Source organism: Cyanistes caeruleus, chromosome 18 (assembly GCF_971803275.1).
Source record: "Cyanistes caeruleus chromosome 18, bCyaCae1.hap1.1, whole genome shotgun sequence".
NCBI lineage: Eukaryota > Metazoa > Chordata > Aves > Passeriformes > Paridae > Cyanistes > Cyanistes caeruleus.
Window position 1 is genome coordinate 5,207,799 of NC_141718.1, and position 13,410 is coordinate 5,221,208.

The 13,410-nt window shown below is 42.2% G+C and overlaps 1 protein-coding gene and 1 long non-coding RNA gene across 6 annotated transcripts in view; one reads left to right on the forward strand and one right to left on the reverse strand.

Annotated features, from left to right (window-relative positions):
* The window catches only part of TTC28 (tetratricopeptide repeat domain 28), a 104,728-nt gene that overhangs the window by 59,692 nt on the left and 31,626 nt on the right, over window positions 1-13,410 (reverse strand). The gene's annotated exons all lie outside the window — the stretch shown is intronic.
* LOC147649891 (uncharacterized) lies at window positions 3,533-8,134 on the forward strand. The gene is made up of 2 exons (XR_015277758.1): window positions 3,533-3,687; window positions 3,863-8,134. It is a non-coding gene; the product is annotated as an uncharacterized LOC147649891 (long non-coding RNA).

Genomic DNA, 13,410 nt, shown 5'->3' on the forward strand with positions numbered 1-13,410 from the left:
CAAACAATTTTCTATCTTTCTGCACAAAGACACTGAAGTTGTACAGAAGAATCCTGTTCCCCCTTGTCAAGAGATGAAGAGCTTGCGTGCCTGCTGGAAGTGAGATGTGCCACATGCTCATCGAATCTGAATCCCCATCTGGAGTTGCAGCCCAGGCAGCAGAAGGTCACCACAGTAAACTCCTCTGTGCTCAGACATCAGCATTGCCATCAATATTTCAACACTGCCCTTCATTCTATGGGCAAGGATAACAACCTACTCTTCAACACAATTTCTTTTACTTCACAGAGGAAAGCAGAAACAATATTTTGTTAGCAAGTGCAACATAATTAACAGAGTAAAAATGATCAAAACTACTGCGCCTTGTAAAATCTTTGCTTGGTTATAAGGAGTTCTTTGACTACTAATGGCATTGTGCAATGAGGTCTGCAGCAGCTTGGCAGCCATTAGCAATAATTCACTGCCACAAGGCACTTCTTAACCAACATATTCAGGAATCACAATTCTGAAAGCTTTTCCTGCTCAATCTCTGGGCATAAAAATATGAGAAAAACAGAGTAGCTGTGAGGGATGAACACAGATCTGCATCAACTGAATATAATACAGAGAATTGTTTATAAATATGTTATAGGCATTCACTATCAGATGTTCTGATTTTTTTTCTGTAACACAAAAAATTGATCTTTTGATATGTATCATTTGATAAGGAATGTTCTAGGGTCATCCCTTACAGGGGCTGAACACACAGATTCTGCACATGTTTATGCTACTGGGGCAAAACTGCAAACACACAGCCAAGCTCTGAAAAATGGCCATGTTCTGGCACAAGGCAAGTACAGCCAGAAAATAAGTCAAGCATACTTCAGCACATCAAGAAATCCTCTAGCAGTCTCTTCAGGGAAACTACTTTGAGCCTGAAGCCTCTTAAACCTGCTCAGGACAAAGTTTTTTGAGGACCATCTTGACATTTGCATTCTGACATTGTGTTAGAAGTCTCTCCATAATAAAAACCAAACCAAAAACCCACAAACAAAAACTTTTACCAGAAAACCTGAAAAATTTCCCATCTGGGAAAACCTGCCCCCCGTAAGATTGCCTGCTTGTCAGCCAACCATCAGCTGCTGTCCTACATCAACACTGGCAAATATCACCTCAGACAATGGGCACTTCTCACACCAGATCCCTTCTTTGAGGAAAGCAGCTTATAAACAACGATGCTGACATGTAATTCTGTGACTGTGAATTTCATGTGCACCTGGGAGATTCAGTATAGCAATCCAGGGGAAAAGCAGTCAACAGCCACTATATTCCCAAAAAGAACATCTGCTCCATACCTAGCAGACACAGCAGTTCCAGCCACAGGCAATTCTCAAGCCTCATGCAGCACCTTACCCCTGCCATGTCTCATCTCTCGTCTATCCTAGAGAGGGATGCAGCAGTTACAGACCTGGGTAGGAGTAAATGTTCCTTCAGTAATTCAGTCCCATTTAAAAAAAATGAAAAAGTAATTCAGCAGGGTCTGAAGGTTTCAATTTCAATCATCTCCCCTTTGCCCTTTCACGTGACTACTCCCAAAGGAAATTCCGCTTCGAGGCATCACTATTTCATGTACCTGAGTCAATAAGCCTCTGCTCTGAAATACACAATACCAAGAGCACACACTATCCCACTGCCTTTAAAGATATCCATCCCTACCCTACACATTTACACTGATCCTCTCTTTTACACACAAGATTCAGTACATCGCCTGCTAAGCATCTCCTCACATCAGGTACGCTCATGACCTGCCTTATATCCCCAGCTCCCCCTGGCTCGTGTGGCTGAGCACAGCCTCCAAGAGCAGGGACAAAGCTGACCCACAAACAGGTTATTTATTATTCCCAGCTACACAGGAAAAAATTGAACACTATGACAGATTGTACTGGCAAAGATATGTTAGATAATGTAGAAGATTTGCTTTAAAATACCAACAAGGTAGAAAATGCAGTTAGTGATGACAACCCTCCTCCCAGGCTTTTGTATTTTATATTATAAGCAGGGGGGAAAGAAAACTTTCAAGCCACCACTTCAGTTAAAATAGATCCCTAGCTTGAAGGCAAAGAAAGATTCAGCTGCAACTGAAGTCTGGAATTTCCAGCACATTTTTTGCATTTATTAAGATATTATTAACATCAGTAGAGAAGATAACCAGTCAATTCATACAGCAGCCCAGACTCATTTAAAGGTTGTTAAAAATGCAGTTCAGTGGCAGAGGTAGGAATGTAGCTACCATGAAATGCAGAGCACAAGCACCTGGCAGAAGGCATGAAAGCAGCATGCTGGAAATATCATCTAAAATAACACTAATTTCTGCAATTGCTGTTTCTGGAAGTAAGGTCCTAGATCCCACTTTAAAGTCGAGGCAGTCCCAACTGCTGAACCAAAGCAACACAGCTACTGATTCTGTGAGTATTCCTTTTCTGAAATCCCAAGTACCTGCAGCAGGACAGTTGCCACAGAGAGGTGACCTCAGACTGATCACATTAATCTGATGAAAAAGCCAGGAAAGGCCTTTTTCTGACGATGCCCTATTCACTGCTCTGTTCAGCAAGTCCCACCCAAGCTGGATGGACCCTGCAGATGCAGCCACAGAGGCCAAAGGGACATAAAACCAGAGAGCCATTGCTGTACTAATCTCTGCTTTACGTTCCTACCTCCATTTGAAACATTTCATGTGCGTTCATCAGTAAATTAAAAAGCAATAGCTCAAGTCACTGGATTTACGGCAAGAGACAACTGAACACCAGAACTCATTGTTGGGAAATTTTCCTATTTAAGAGCTGTTTGCGCCTTTCAACTGTAATTCCATTGCCCAAATCATCCCACATTGAATAATCTCTCCCTGACACATCCCTGTTTATATACATTCCATAATCACAGACTTTTATGTTCCCCATTCAGTCAGTTATCCAAATGATACAAATTCAGCCCCTTTGATCTCTCCTCATACATCAGTCCCTCCAGGCCCCTAATCACTTTTTTCACTCTTCTCTGAACTCCCTCCAGTAATGATGTGATTCTAATCCTCTGAAAGGAGAGGGTTTTGGCTCCAGTTCTTCCCACAGATGCGAGCAAACTAATTCAGAGACTCCACAAGCTCCGTGCGTTGCACTGTCACCAGCCTCCACACATTAGATTGTGACACCAAAACAAAGATGGAACTGTATTGTGAATGCTAGAGAGCCAGAAGCTGAAAGGAACCACAATGAAAATTAAAACAATGAACTGATCAGTGCTTTATACAGTCACCAGGACTTTAGGGCAGTTTCCTGCTGGATGCAATGAAGAAGCCAGGGTTACTGTCCCAGGGTTTTACAGAATTACAGCTCCTGTAGCAGCCTCATGATAAATAAACATTCCAAGAAAATAGTGCACAGAGCAAGGCCCAGGGCCCTGCCCACAGACTGAGAGCTGTTTCATAGTTACCATTCCATCCTGCAACAGCTGCAAGTGATAGGAACTCTGCTTAAACTGATCAAATGCCCTTCATCCCACCAGGGGAGGAGACACTATTCACACCTCTTCCAAAGGCCCTGACCAGGGTGAGAGCCTCCAGAAGCCACACATGACCAGTCTGCCATCGTTCAGAACCAGTTTTGAACAATTTCCAAACTGAACTACAACAAATTGACTCCAATTTGACAGACAGTAAGCAAATAACCTTTAAGTTCTATCCACAGAAGTGTTGCCTGATTAGTGTATTCTTTGCTACAGTTCTGGCAAAGGAAGGTACACCAGAATCCACAGGACTTGCCTGTTGCAGAAAACTTTCCATTTTATGCACAGGGATTACACTGGGTCCCTAATCATACTGGAATTGCAGGTATCCCAAGAGCACACCACCACCTCACCTCTGGGAAGATGCAGATCTTCTGACTTCTTACATATCATGTGAAAGCCAGAAGAAGCCTTATGCAAAAAACAGATGGGAGAAACAGCTCAAAATTCTGCATTTCAATGATTAAAAGGTATCAGAGTAAGAGAGAGACACATGTCTTGGGCCACAAAACATTACATCTGAGAATGTATGTCTGGGAGGGCACCGGGCTGTGAGCATAGAGAAGATGGAATTCATCAAAGCAGGATTCAAACCAGAAAAATGCTGATGGGAGCAGGATGATGGGAATTGCAGGCACAGCAGGAGCCGCCATCTCAGCACCACTGTAATGGGCACTGGTGATGTGTCTCCATGGCAGCGGGGGCTGCCGCAGAACCGCTGCAGGAGAAGGGACAGGAGGACACACTCCAGCAGCAGCAGACAGGTTCCTTCCCTCATGTGTTCCTAAATGAGAGACTTGAGATATATGGAAATGAAAACACTCCTGGAAGTTGGTCCGTAACAAAGCCAGTTTCTGAGCCTCAGCCCCTCAAACTTCCCCTTCAGATGCAGGCACAGAGGAGAAGGAAGCACAGGGCTGCAGTGTAAAAACCCCAGGATAAGAACCTCTGAAACTGGGGCTAAGGGACAGCTGATTGCAATGCAGCTTTAAGTGACCTTTTGCACAAAACAAAAGCATCAGTGCTGTCTGCATTCAAACTGCCTAATGAGACCAGGCTGAACACCTCAACAGATTCAAGGCTGGTCAAGTGAGAGCCTGAGATTAGCTCAGTTGGTTAGAGCATGGTACTAATGATGCCAGGATCATGGGGTTATCCCCATATATGCCGTTCACTTGAGAGTTGGACTTGATGATCCTTCTGCGTCCCTTCCAACTCAAGACAATTGTGTGACTCTGTGAAAGAGTATTTTCCAATGAAAATATGTATCAGGCAAAGTATCCATCCCACTGGAACCTGTGCTGGTCAAATGGATTCAATTGGACATGGCAAATGAAACAGCAGCAAATAGAGAGAGTGGGGACACCTCCTTGTAATACCTCATTGTCACAACCTAGACAGACATGGGGTACAGCTTCACGTGAAGATAGTGATCTTTTGGACACTTGGTACAAATGGCACGAGACACATTCTAGCTCCAAAGGGATGAACCAGTGCATCCATGTACACGGCACCATTACCTTAGGGTAGGGTCCAGGATTTCTAGGATTTACTACAGAAGCCACAGAATTTTCATGGAAGTAGATAGTTCAACCATTATCAGGACCATAAGGACTCCAGCAGTCTTGTTAATAATGTCTCTGGAAATGATTCCAAGACTTGAGGTCACTTTTGCTGCAATGCAACACAAGCGAGTACAGGTTAACATAGCTAACATTTATAACGGGGTGAATCCTAGTTTCAACTGCCTATTGGAACAAAAATGTAAATTAGTCAATGCTGAGATGATTAACAAGATAAGATTAAGGTTAAAACTAGAAAATCTATTAACCTGTTTAAGAAGTAAACGTGGCACCTGGCAGGTCATCAGTCTTTTAAGCCCCTGGGGTGTAGATGCTTTCAGAAAATAGGAGACTGAGCAAGGCAACCAAAAGCTCTGTGTGAAGGCTAATGGATCTGTTACTGCCTTGCCACATCAGAAGAGACATCACTTCTCCCTAAACTCAGCAGAGTGAGCCACAGACCATCCTCTCACCTTCCACTGCCACAGACTCAACGTACCACAACCCCTGCATGGGGTAGGATCTGAGAAGCTAGTAAGAGGTTTGACATACAAAAAGAAGCACAAAGAAAAGAAATCAGCATCAAGAATGGCAGATTCAATTTCATGTCTATATCCTAACAGCTATGAAACAAAAGTTTTAGTCAGAAAACTATATTCACCCATTCTGCTTGTCCTAGTGTGCATAGATGCTTGTCATTCAACTGTCACACTTATCCATTCACTGTGTATTGTGAAAATAATTGCAAAGAATTTTAATTACGCCTCAGAAGACACATCATCTCCAGGAGAGACAGACACATGGTCCACCTGCATCTTTGAGTCTAATTTCCCTTAGGAAAATTTTCCTCTAATGCATTATTTCACATCAGACAGCCTACTACACAGAGCAACTCGCCAGACTGCACTAATTGTTAACAGTTTGAGGTTTATCACGTCCTGCTTTTTAAAGCCATGTACAGAGCCAGTCAGGATTGTGAGAGGACAAAGACAACCTATTCAGAGGGATGCTGACCTACAGAAATAAGAAAACAAATGCTGAAGACGGGAAAATGAAGACAAAAAAGACAGTGATTAAACCTGTATCCCAGAGCCTCGATCTTAAGCATGACTGTAACTGGGCAGCTCCCATCTCAATGCCATCGAGTCTTTGCCTGAGATCAAACTGAACAGGGTATTGTTGCTCCTAAGACCTTGGTTCTGTAATAGTGAGAACCTAAATGCATTACTACGCTCCCAGGACTTCTTCTGTGCATTGAAGAAAACTAGGGAAAAGTTTAAATAATTGTAGCTTTGGGGAACTTTGTGTCTCCCTCATTGAGTGTCTGTGCAAAATATTAAATATTTCTCTACATTTCTTTACCCACCAAAACACAGACCTAGTCATTCTAATCACTGCTCACATCAATATCCGAAACAAAAGACCTCCAGACTTGGAAGAGAGAGGATTTCATAGGCAAAAGGCTGCAGAGAACAGTACCCAGGCCACCAGAGCTCCTCCTTACTAATTATCCCAGAGTGTCCATTTGCTGTGTAACCATGGGAGAAGTGTGTCAGCCTGTGGCAAAGCTGTCTTCAGCAGCTTATGGAATGTTTCTCCAAGCCCTGATGCAATTAACTGCCAGGAAAGTGCTGAGGCAAGCAGAATTAGGAAGCTATAACAAATCAAGTATATAATCCTACAGCATTTACATTTAAAACAGCTGAATTGCTTTTAACTCACAGAGCTGTAGCATGTTTACAGTTTCATTTCATCTGATCTAGATATCCTATTCCCCAACTAGGACAAATAAAAAAATCCAGTTTCAAGGCCAAAATGGGGAAAGAACCAAAAACAAGGTACAGCTCTCCAGAGCTCCCTGACCTAGGTGGCAAGACTGGCCATCCTGAAACACCAGCACACCCTCAAAGTCAGGTGCAAACACTCAGAACCACTATAAAAAATCATAATTACCCCAGAAGTTCTTGTTTAGATCAAAGGAAGTTTGAGTAAAGTACAATATGGAGATTGCTGGGTCCAGGAAACACTTTCCCATAAAAACAAGCATGCAGAAACTCCAACATTCTTGCTGCAATATCCAGTTAGCTGCAGAGAGAGAAAAGCAACTGCTACTAAAGTGTTAAAAAGCTTTGTGGTGGGAGAGGGAGGAGGTATGAGGGGAAATGGACATTTCCATAGACTCTGAAGATTTTTAAGGAAGTCTGTTAAGAAAAACCCAACAAACCACAAACAAACACACACACAAACCTATTTCTTAAAAGACAGTAAAAGCAAGGTTTCACAAAGTCTTAAGATTAATCTACAGTGTCAGAAAAATAATATCCACTGCTCAACATTAATGTCTTCAGCAATCCTGGCATAAAATGGTTGGGCAGACCCAGATCCAACAGCTACTGAGGATGATGGGAATTACTCTGCTAACTTAGCTGACTTTTAGCCTGGACTGTTGGATAGTCTTTGCTGCTACTGCTCAGAAGATAATGCCAATTAGAAAGGAAAGCAGCACAGAGAATCCACCAAATGCTTTTAACTTCTGCCAGCTACACAAAGAGCAGAATTAATGTTTAAGAAAAACATATAAAAGTGACACCTGTACTCAACTCATCATCATCCAACCAGCTGCATCACAACTGGGACACCCGGTGAGCAAGTGCTGACAGATTTCTGATTCCCACAGCTGGCCTTCCCACCCTTCCCCAGGACAGGAAGATGCAGGACACCCAGGAGGGCTGGCCTTGCTGCCCAGCTCTGCACAGCCACTTGCACTGCTTTAACTGCAGGAGTGCTGTGGATTTCAAAGGATCACGGACTTGTTTAGAGTCACCCGAGCTGGAGCACAGCTGGGGCTCATGCCCATATGGCAAATTTCTCTTTTTAATCTAACTTTGATAGTGAGATGTGTTAAATCTTTGATTTTATTGGCAGATACTGACTGTATTTGCCTAACCTCTGAAGCCTGATGATTGACAGTGTTAATGTACTTTTTAATAGATGAAAAGGGAAATGACAGCTTTTGGCTCACTTTCAAGCACATTTCTTCACTGCAAAATACTCTGCAGCTCAACCTGCTTTTCATACAACCTAAGAAATCTATTCTTTATAGTGTTGCTAATAACTGGTGGCATGCTGAAGAAAACTGTAGCTCAACAGGAACACTTACTGTGGGAGCTACTTTACTTCCTGAAAGAAAGATGTTTTCTTCCTTCCTTTAATCTCAGCTGCATTGATCTGATCTTAGAAAATCCCAGACAGAAGTTAAGCATTACTTCAAAATGATTTCTCAACTCTTTCTACACCAAACAAAGCTTACACCCCCAGACTTTCCAAGAGCAGCAGTTGTAACAAGACACTGGTGGTTCCAGCATCAAAGGTGATCTCTGTGGAGTGCTGAGGCTGAGGGACTGCACTCTTCCACATGAAGGAAACTGTTCATAGAATCACTGGTTCAATGGTTTGGTCTAGAAGGGACATTAAAGCTCATCCAGTGCCACACCCTGCCATGGGCAGGGACACCTTCTACTTGCCCAGGTAGCTCCCAGCCCCACCCAGCCTGGCCTGGGACACTTCCAGGGATGGGGCAGCCACAGCCTCTCTGGGCACCTGTGCCAGGGTCTCAGCACTCTCCCAGGGAAGCATTTCTAGCAAGTCTGAGGGGAAGAAAGTTGTGGTTTGCATTCCATATTGTGAGAGACTGGCAAATGCATTTCTCTGCCCAGATATCCTTGTCATGAGTCTGCATCCGAGCAAGAGCTAATACTCAGGACCCAGAAATTCATGAAAGGGCTCTCCAACCATAACAGAGTAACATTTCTATGGAAAATGGGATGATGCCAAGTCATAAGTCTCTGCAAAGGCCTAATTAACATGAATAACACAGCTGGATATTTTATGTATCAGCTAAGTCCCTCCTTCCTGCCACTTAAGAGTAAAAATAGTAGAATGTTTTATGGAGGTTAATTCATGCTTGCTTAGGTGTGATTCCACTTTAAGAGAGGGCAGAACAGACTCTTGCAGCCATCCATGTAGGAGACACATGGACAGCCTGTCTAAATGGTGTTTGCTGAAGGAAGTCACAACACAGCAGGTTTGTCAGGGAAATGTGGATAATTGCCAGAGTATCAAAGGAATTGCCTTTCCTTCCATTCCAGACTTGGGTTTCAGGATAGATGAGCTGGTATAATCACCTGGCAGGTTACAAGATAATCAGAAAATGAAAGAGTAATGGCAAAGTACAAAGAAAAATATGAAGAAATCTAAATGAAAAACAGCATGGTTTACCAGGAGGTCAGACAGTTGGTTTCATCCCTCTGATGGCTGTTTAGTTCAGAACATATTTTGGCATGCTTCTTTACAAATAACACAGCATCTCAATTAATCTGAGGTGGCGGCAGCTCCCAGACCTGTACAATCCCTTTGGACCCTGCATCAGAGCTTAATTCTGATTCCAGAGTTTCAGACTGGCCAATCCCATAAACAATCCCATCTCAGCTGTGCAATTTTGTTTCAATGTAGCATACATCAGGCAAGAAACTTAACAAGCCTAGATCTGGGTTATTCAAATAGCTGAAGGCATTGAATTGTTTGTGCTGCTCTGAAAAGCTTGTAACCATAGTTTTCAAAAAGTTGTCACACTTAGGTTCATCTCACAATCCTCACTTACTCCATTAAGTGTAGTATGCTACTAAATAATAAAATAAGAATAAAAGAAACTATAAGTAACTCTGACAGGAAGACCTGTGTTTTCATATAATGGAAAAACACCAATTTTTTTTGAAAACATGACTTACTACTCTCTATTAAAAAAAAAATAAAAAATCACATCAGTAACACCAAGGCTTGGAGCACAGTGAGGTGAGAAACCAAGTCCCCTGCAATCCAACACACTTTCCTAGGGTCACTCCCAAGCATCACAGCCGCTGGATCCACACAGCATCACTGCCTACCCCAGGATGAGAGGGAGCAGGGAGCAGCTCTGGCCAGGCAGCTGTGCTTTTGGGGCACAAACCCAGGCTATGCTGACAGTACAACTCATACAGCTTTAATAAATATCCCAGGAGGAATGTTACTGACACTTTTAACTGTGGCTAACCAAAGAGTAATGGTCTCAGAGATTATTCCAATTAAACTGATGACACAGACAGGTATTGTATTATTTATAAAGCCCTGGTTTTCTCAGCATAGGAGAAAGCAATCTTAGAACATTTCCCTATTCATTACTGCAAACCTTTTCAAACCAGCATCTCTGCAAAAAATCCCTCTATGCTGGGCTTCTGCTGTTGCCCCACATTAGGCCCAGTTATGAACCACTGTGTTTGCTCACATAGGGAATCCTTTTCCATTACTCCAGAGGGAAGCTTTCCTTCCCAAACACTTTATGGCAGAACCAGTCCACCCAACCTGTATCAAGAAATTCCACAATTTCATTTTGCCTGTGTTTTCTCAGATCTGTACGCTTAGCTGCTCCTGTCAAACTAATATTCCAAGTTCCAGTTAAATATACTTAGCAATACAAGCTTCTGCTTCTCTCACAGATTGACCCAGGAATCCCTTTTACACGGGTCAATTTACCAGAGCAAGATATTTCTTCTTAAATAAAGTAAGAAAGAGAAGAATGTTACAAATATGCTAAAAAGCACTAGTATCATTCAGCAGCTGAAGACTTCATTTTTTCCACAAAACATTGCAAAGTGACATTGAAACTTATCAGAAAGACTGCAAATCATGAAATTATTTTCCAGTGTTCAATTCAAATACAGAAATCTGACAAACATGTACAAATACAGCAAGATGGTGAGCTGTGCAGAGCACTGCTTACAAATCCAACCTGACTTCAGGGCCAATGTACCTTTGCTATAAGGCAGAAGTTGTGACCTTAGCCAGCTACCACATCCTCTTCTTTCACCTTCACCTACAACTAACTTCATGCTCGTTTTTAACCTCTTTTGTCAGCTCTTGAAGTAACAGACCCAGTTTAAGAGAAGCTTTGTGCATGTCATGGATTTTTCTTCTAAACCAAAGTAAGCTCTAGTAGAAATTCAAATGGATGAGCAGGACTGAAGGGATGATTTTAGGTGTATCAGAAGGTTACAAGGCCCATACACAGGAATTAAGGAAGATTGCATTAATCATCTAAAAGGATTCAAATATTGCAAGGAGAGCAATTCCATTTCCTAACAGGAACAAATTCAAACACTTTCCCTTGCAGAAATTTCCGTAATTACATGTAATTATCTTCTACACTGAAATTCTGCAGTACAGCACTTACTGCAAAGGACATTCTCATCAAATGCTCTATTTAGGAAATAGAGGAGGAATATTTTCTTGGTGAATTGTATGTTGCCATCAAATTGATTAACCCACGGTTTTGCTCTGCCAAAATATGCATCTATCTTTGATAACGAGAATCACCAAACCCTACTTAATGACCCTATCATTAGGTTTTTATAAAAGCCTAAAAGATGGAGAATTTTATAAGTGCATGCAGAAGAGGAGGAATAGATCATATCCACAGATTACATCAAAGGAAGATCAGTTATAACTCTGCATATTGGACATACAGTTCTTTTCTGCTGAGTGAATCAAAGGCTCCAAGACAGCATTTGGATATGCATTCCTTTTTGGGCAATAAGGACAAGTATGGCAACAGCTGCTCCAGTATTTGCAAAAACAGTATAAACGCAAACAAAATACCAGAGGTTACAAGAAACTAATATTTGCATTTGCTGCTTTTGTGCCTAAGGAAAATGTCTGTCAGCTGTTCTCCATGTGCATAAGGAAAATGTCTGTCAGGAACATGTAATGTCAGTTATTCACATTTTTCATAAGCAAATATGTACAATCCCACATCTCTTGTGACCAACTGTGGGAACAGAGTCTACTGGATTGCTGCTGCCCCCATACATCTCTGTTACTGTATAATATCCCAATTCAGCATTCAAGCAGTGCAGCAGAACAGATCCTGCTCCAAGCCTGTGGAAAGGCTTCACTGATCTTCTGCAGCACCTCAGCCATCAGTGATGGGCTGAGCTTGCTCAAAGCACAGCATCTTCCAGGCATTGCAGAACATGAGTCGTCAAAGCAAGCTTACCAGAGCTCACAAGTGACCCAACAATAAAACAGGATTACCAAAGAGTGCTTTGTGTGTTGACTCTAAATGATCACAGACAGGTGGAAGTTGATCATCCATATAGCAGGAGATCCTGAAGCACAAGAGATGACAAAGGCAACGGCAATTTGATAGCGAGGGACAAAATTATAATGCTTTGGGGGACTGTCCTCTCAAAAACTGCTGGGTCTTTGCTGTACACAGTACAGACAGAAAAAGAGCTTGCAACACCAAGCAGGTGTCACATATCTCAGTATGTCCATAAGACTGGAAGTGAAGAGAACTCTTATCAGATATAAATAACCTTAGATAATGCACTGTAGTTACAAAGTGTGCATCTCATCAGAGACATCTGTGGGAAATGGGGTACGACCAATTAGGATTTTGCAGACTTTTCTAAGGAAATATTCAAATCAGCCCTATCCCCACCCAGTCAGCCTTCCCCTCGAGGAGGTGCCCTCATGTTCTCCCCTCTCTGAAAGAAGCTTTTTGATTTCAGTCATTGTTAAGAGGAAGGCAGGACACTGGTCCATCACAGCAGAACGACGGATTACCAGCTCAGATCGCTATGAATTCAGGCATAACATCATTTCAGAGCCAAGGACTGTATTGCCTTAAATGGAAAAGATCTGCAATATTTAACAGGTCAGGAATACTATCCATTTCTGTTTATTTAAGCATATAAGAGGATAGATTTAGATTTTAAAAGTCTCTTAAGAAATATAAAATGGGAAAGCTCATGAATACTTCTCTGATAACTGCCAGTTAAGAAAGTGGGGAAAAAAGCAAGGGTGAGAAAGGAAGGCATGAAAAAAGAGGAAAAATATTAAAAAAAAAAAATCAATTTGCTTATTTTCACCTAATATGAACAGAATACTGGAAAATTAGTTTGATTTTCCAGCTTAGAAAAATCATGGCATTTGCCACATCAGGAAATCCTCATGCAACCAATCCCAGTGCCACCCATCACTTGCTGACCTGCCCGGAGAAGGACACCAAGGTCAGCTAAGCTCATGCTCCTTTGCAGGAATTATCAGTCTTGCAAGCATTCCCCAGTCCTTTTCCACAGCATAACCCATTTCACCCCACAATACAGAGTGAAAAAGTGACTTTTACACCAACAGCCCACCCAGGAGCCAGCCCATTCCATTCCCTATGGAAAAGGACTCTACAGCCTGTGACATTTTAGCTGCAATACAATACAGA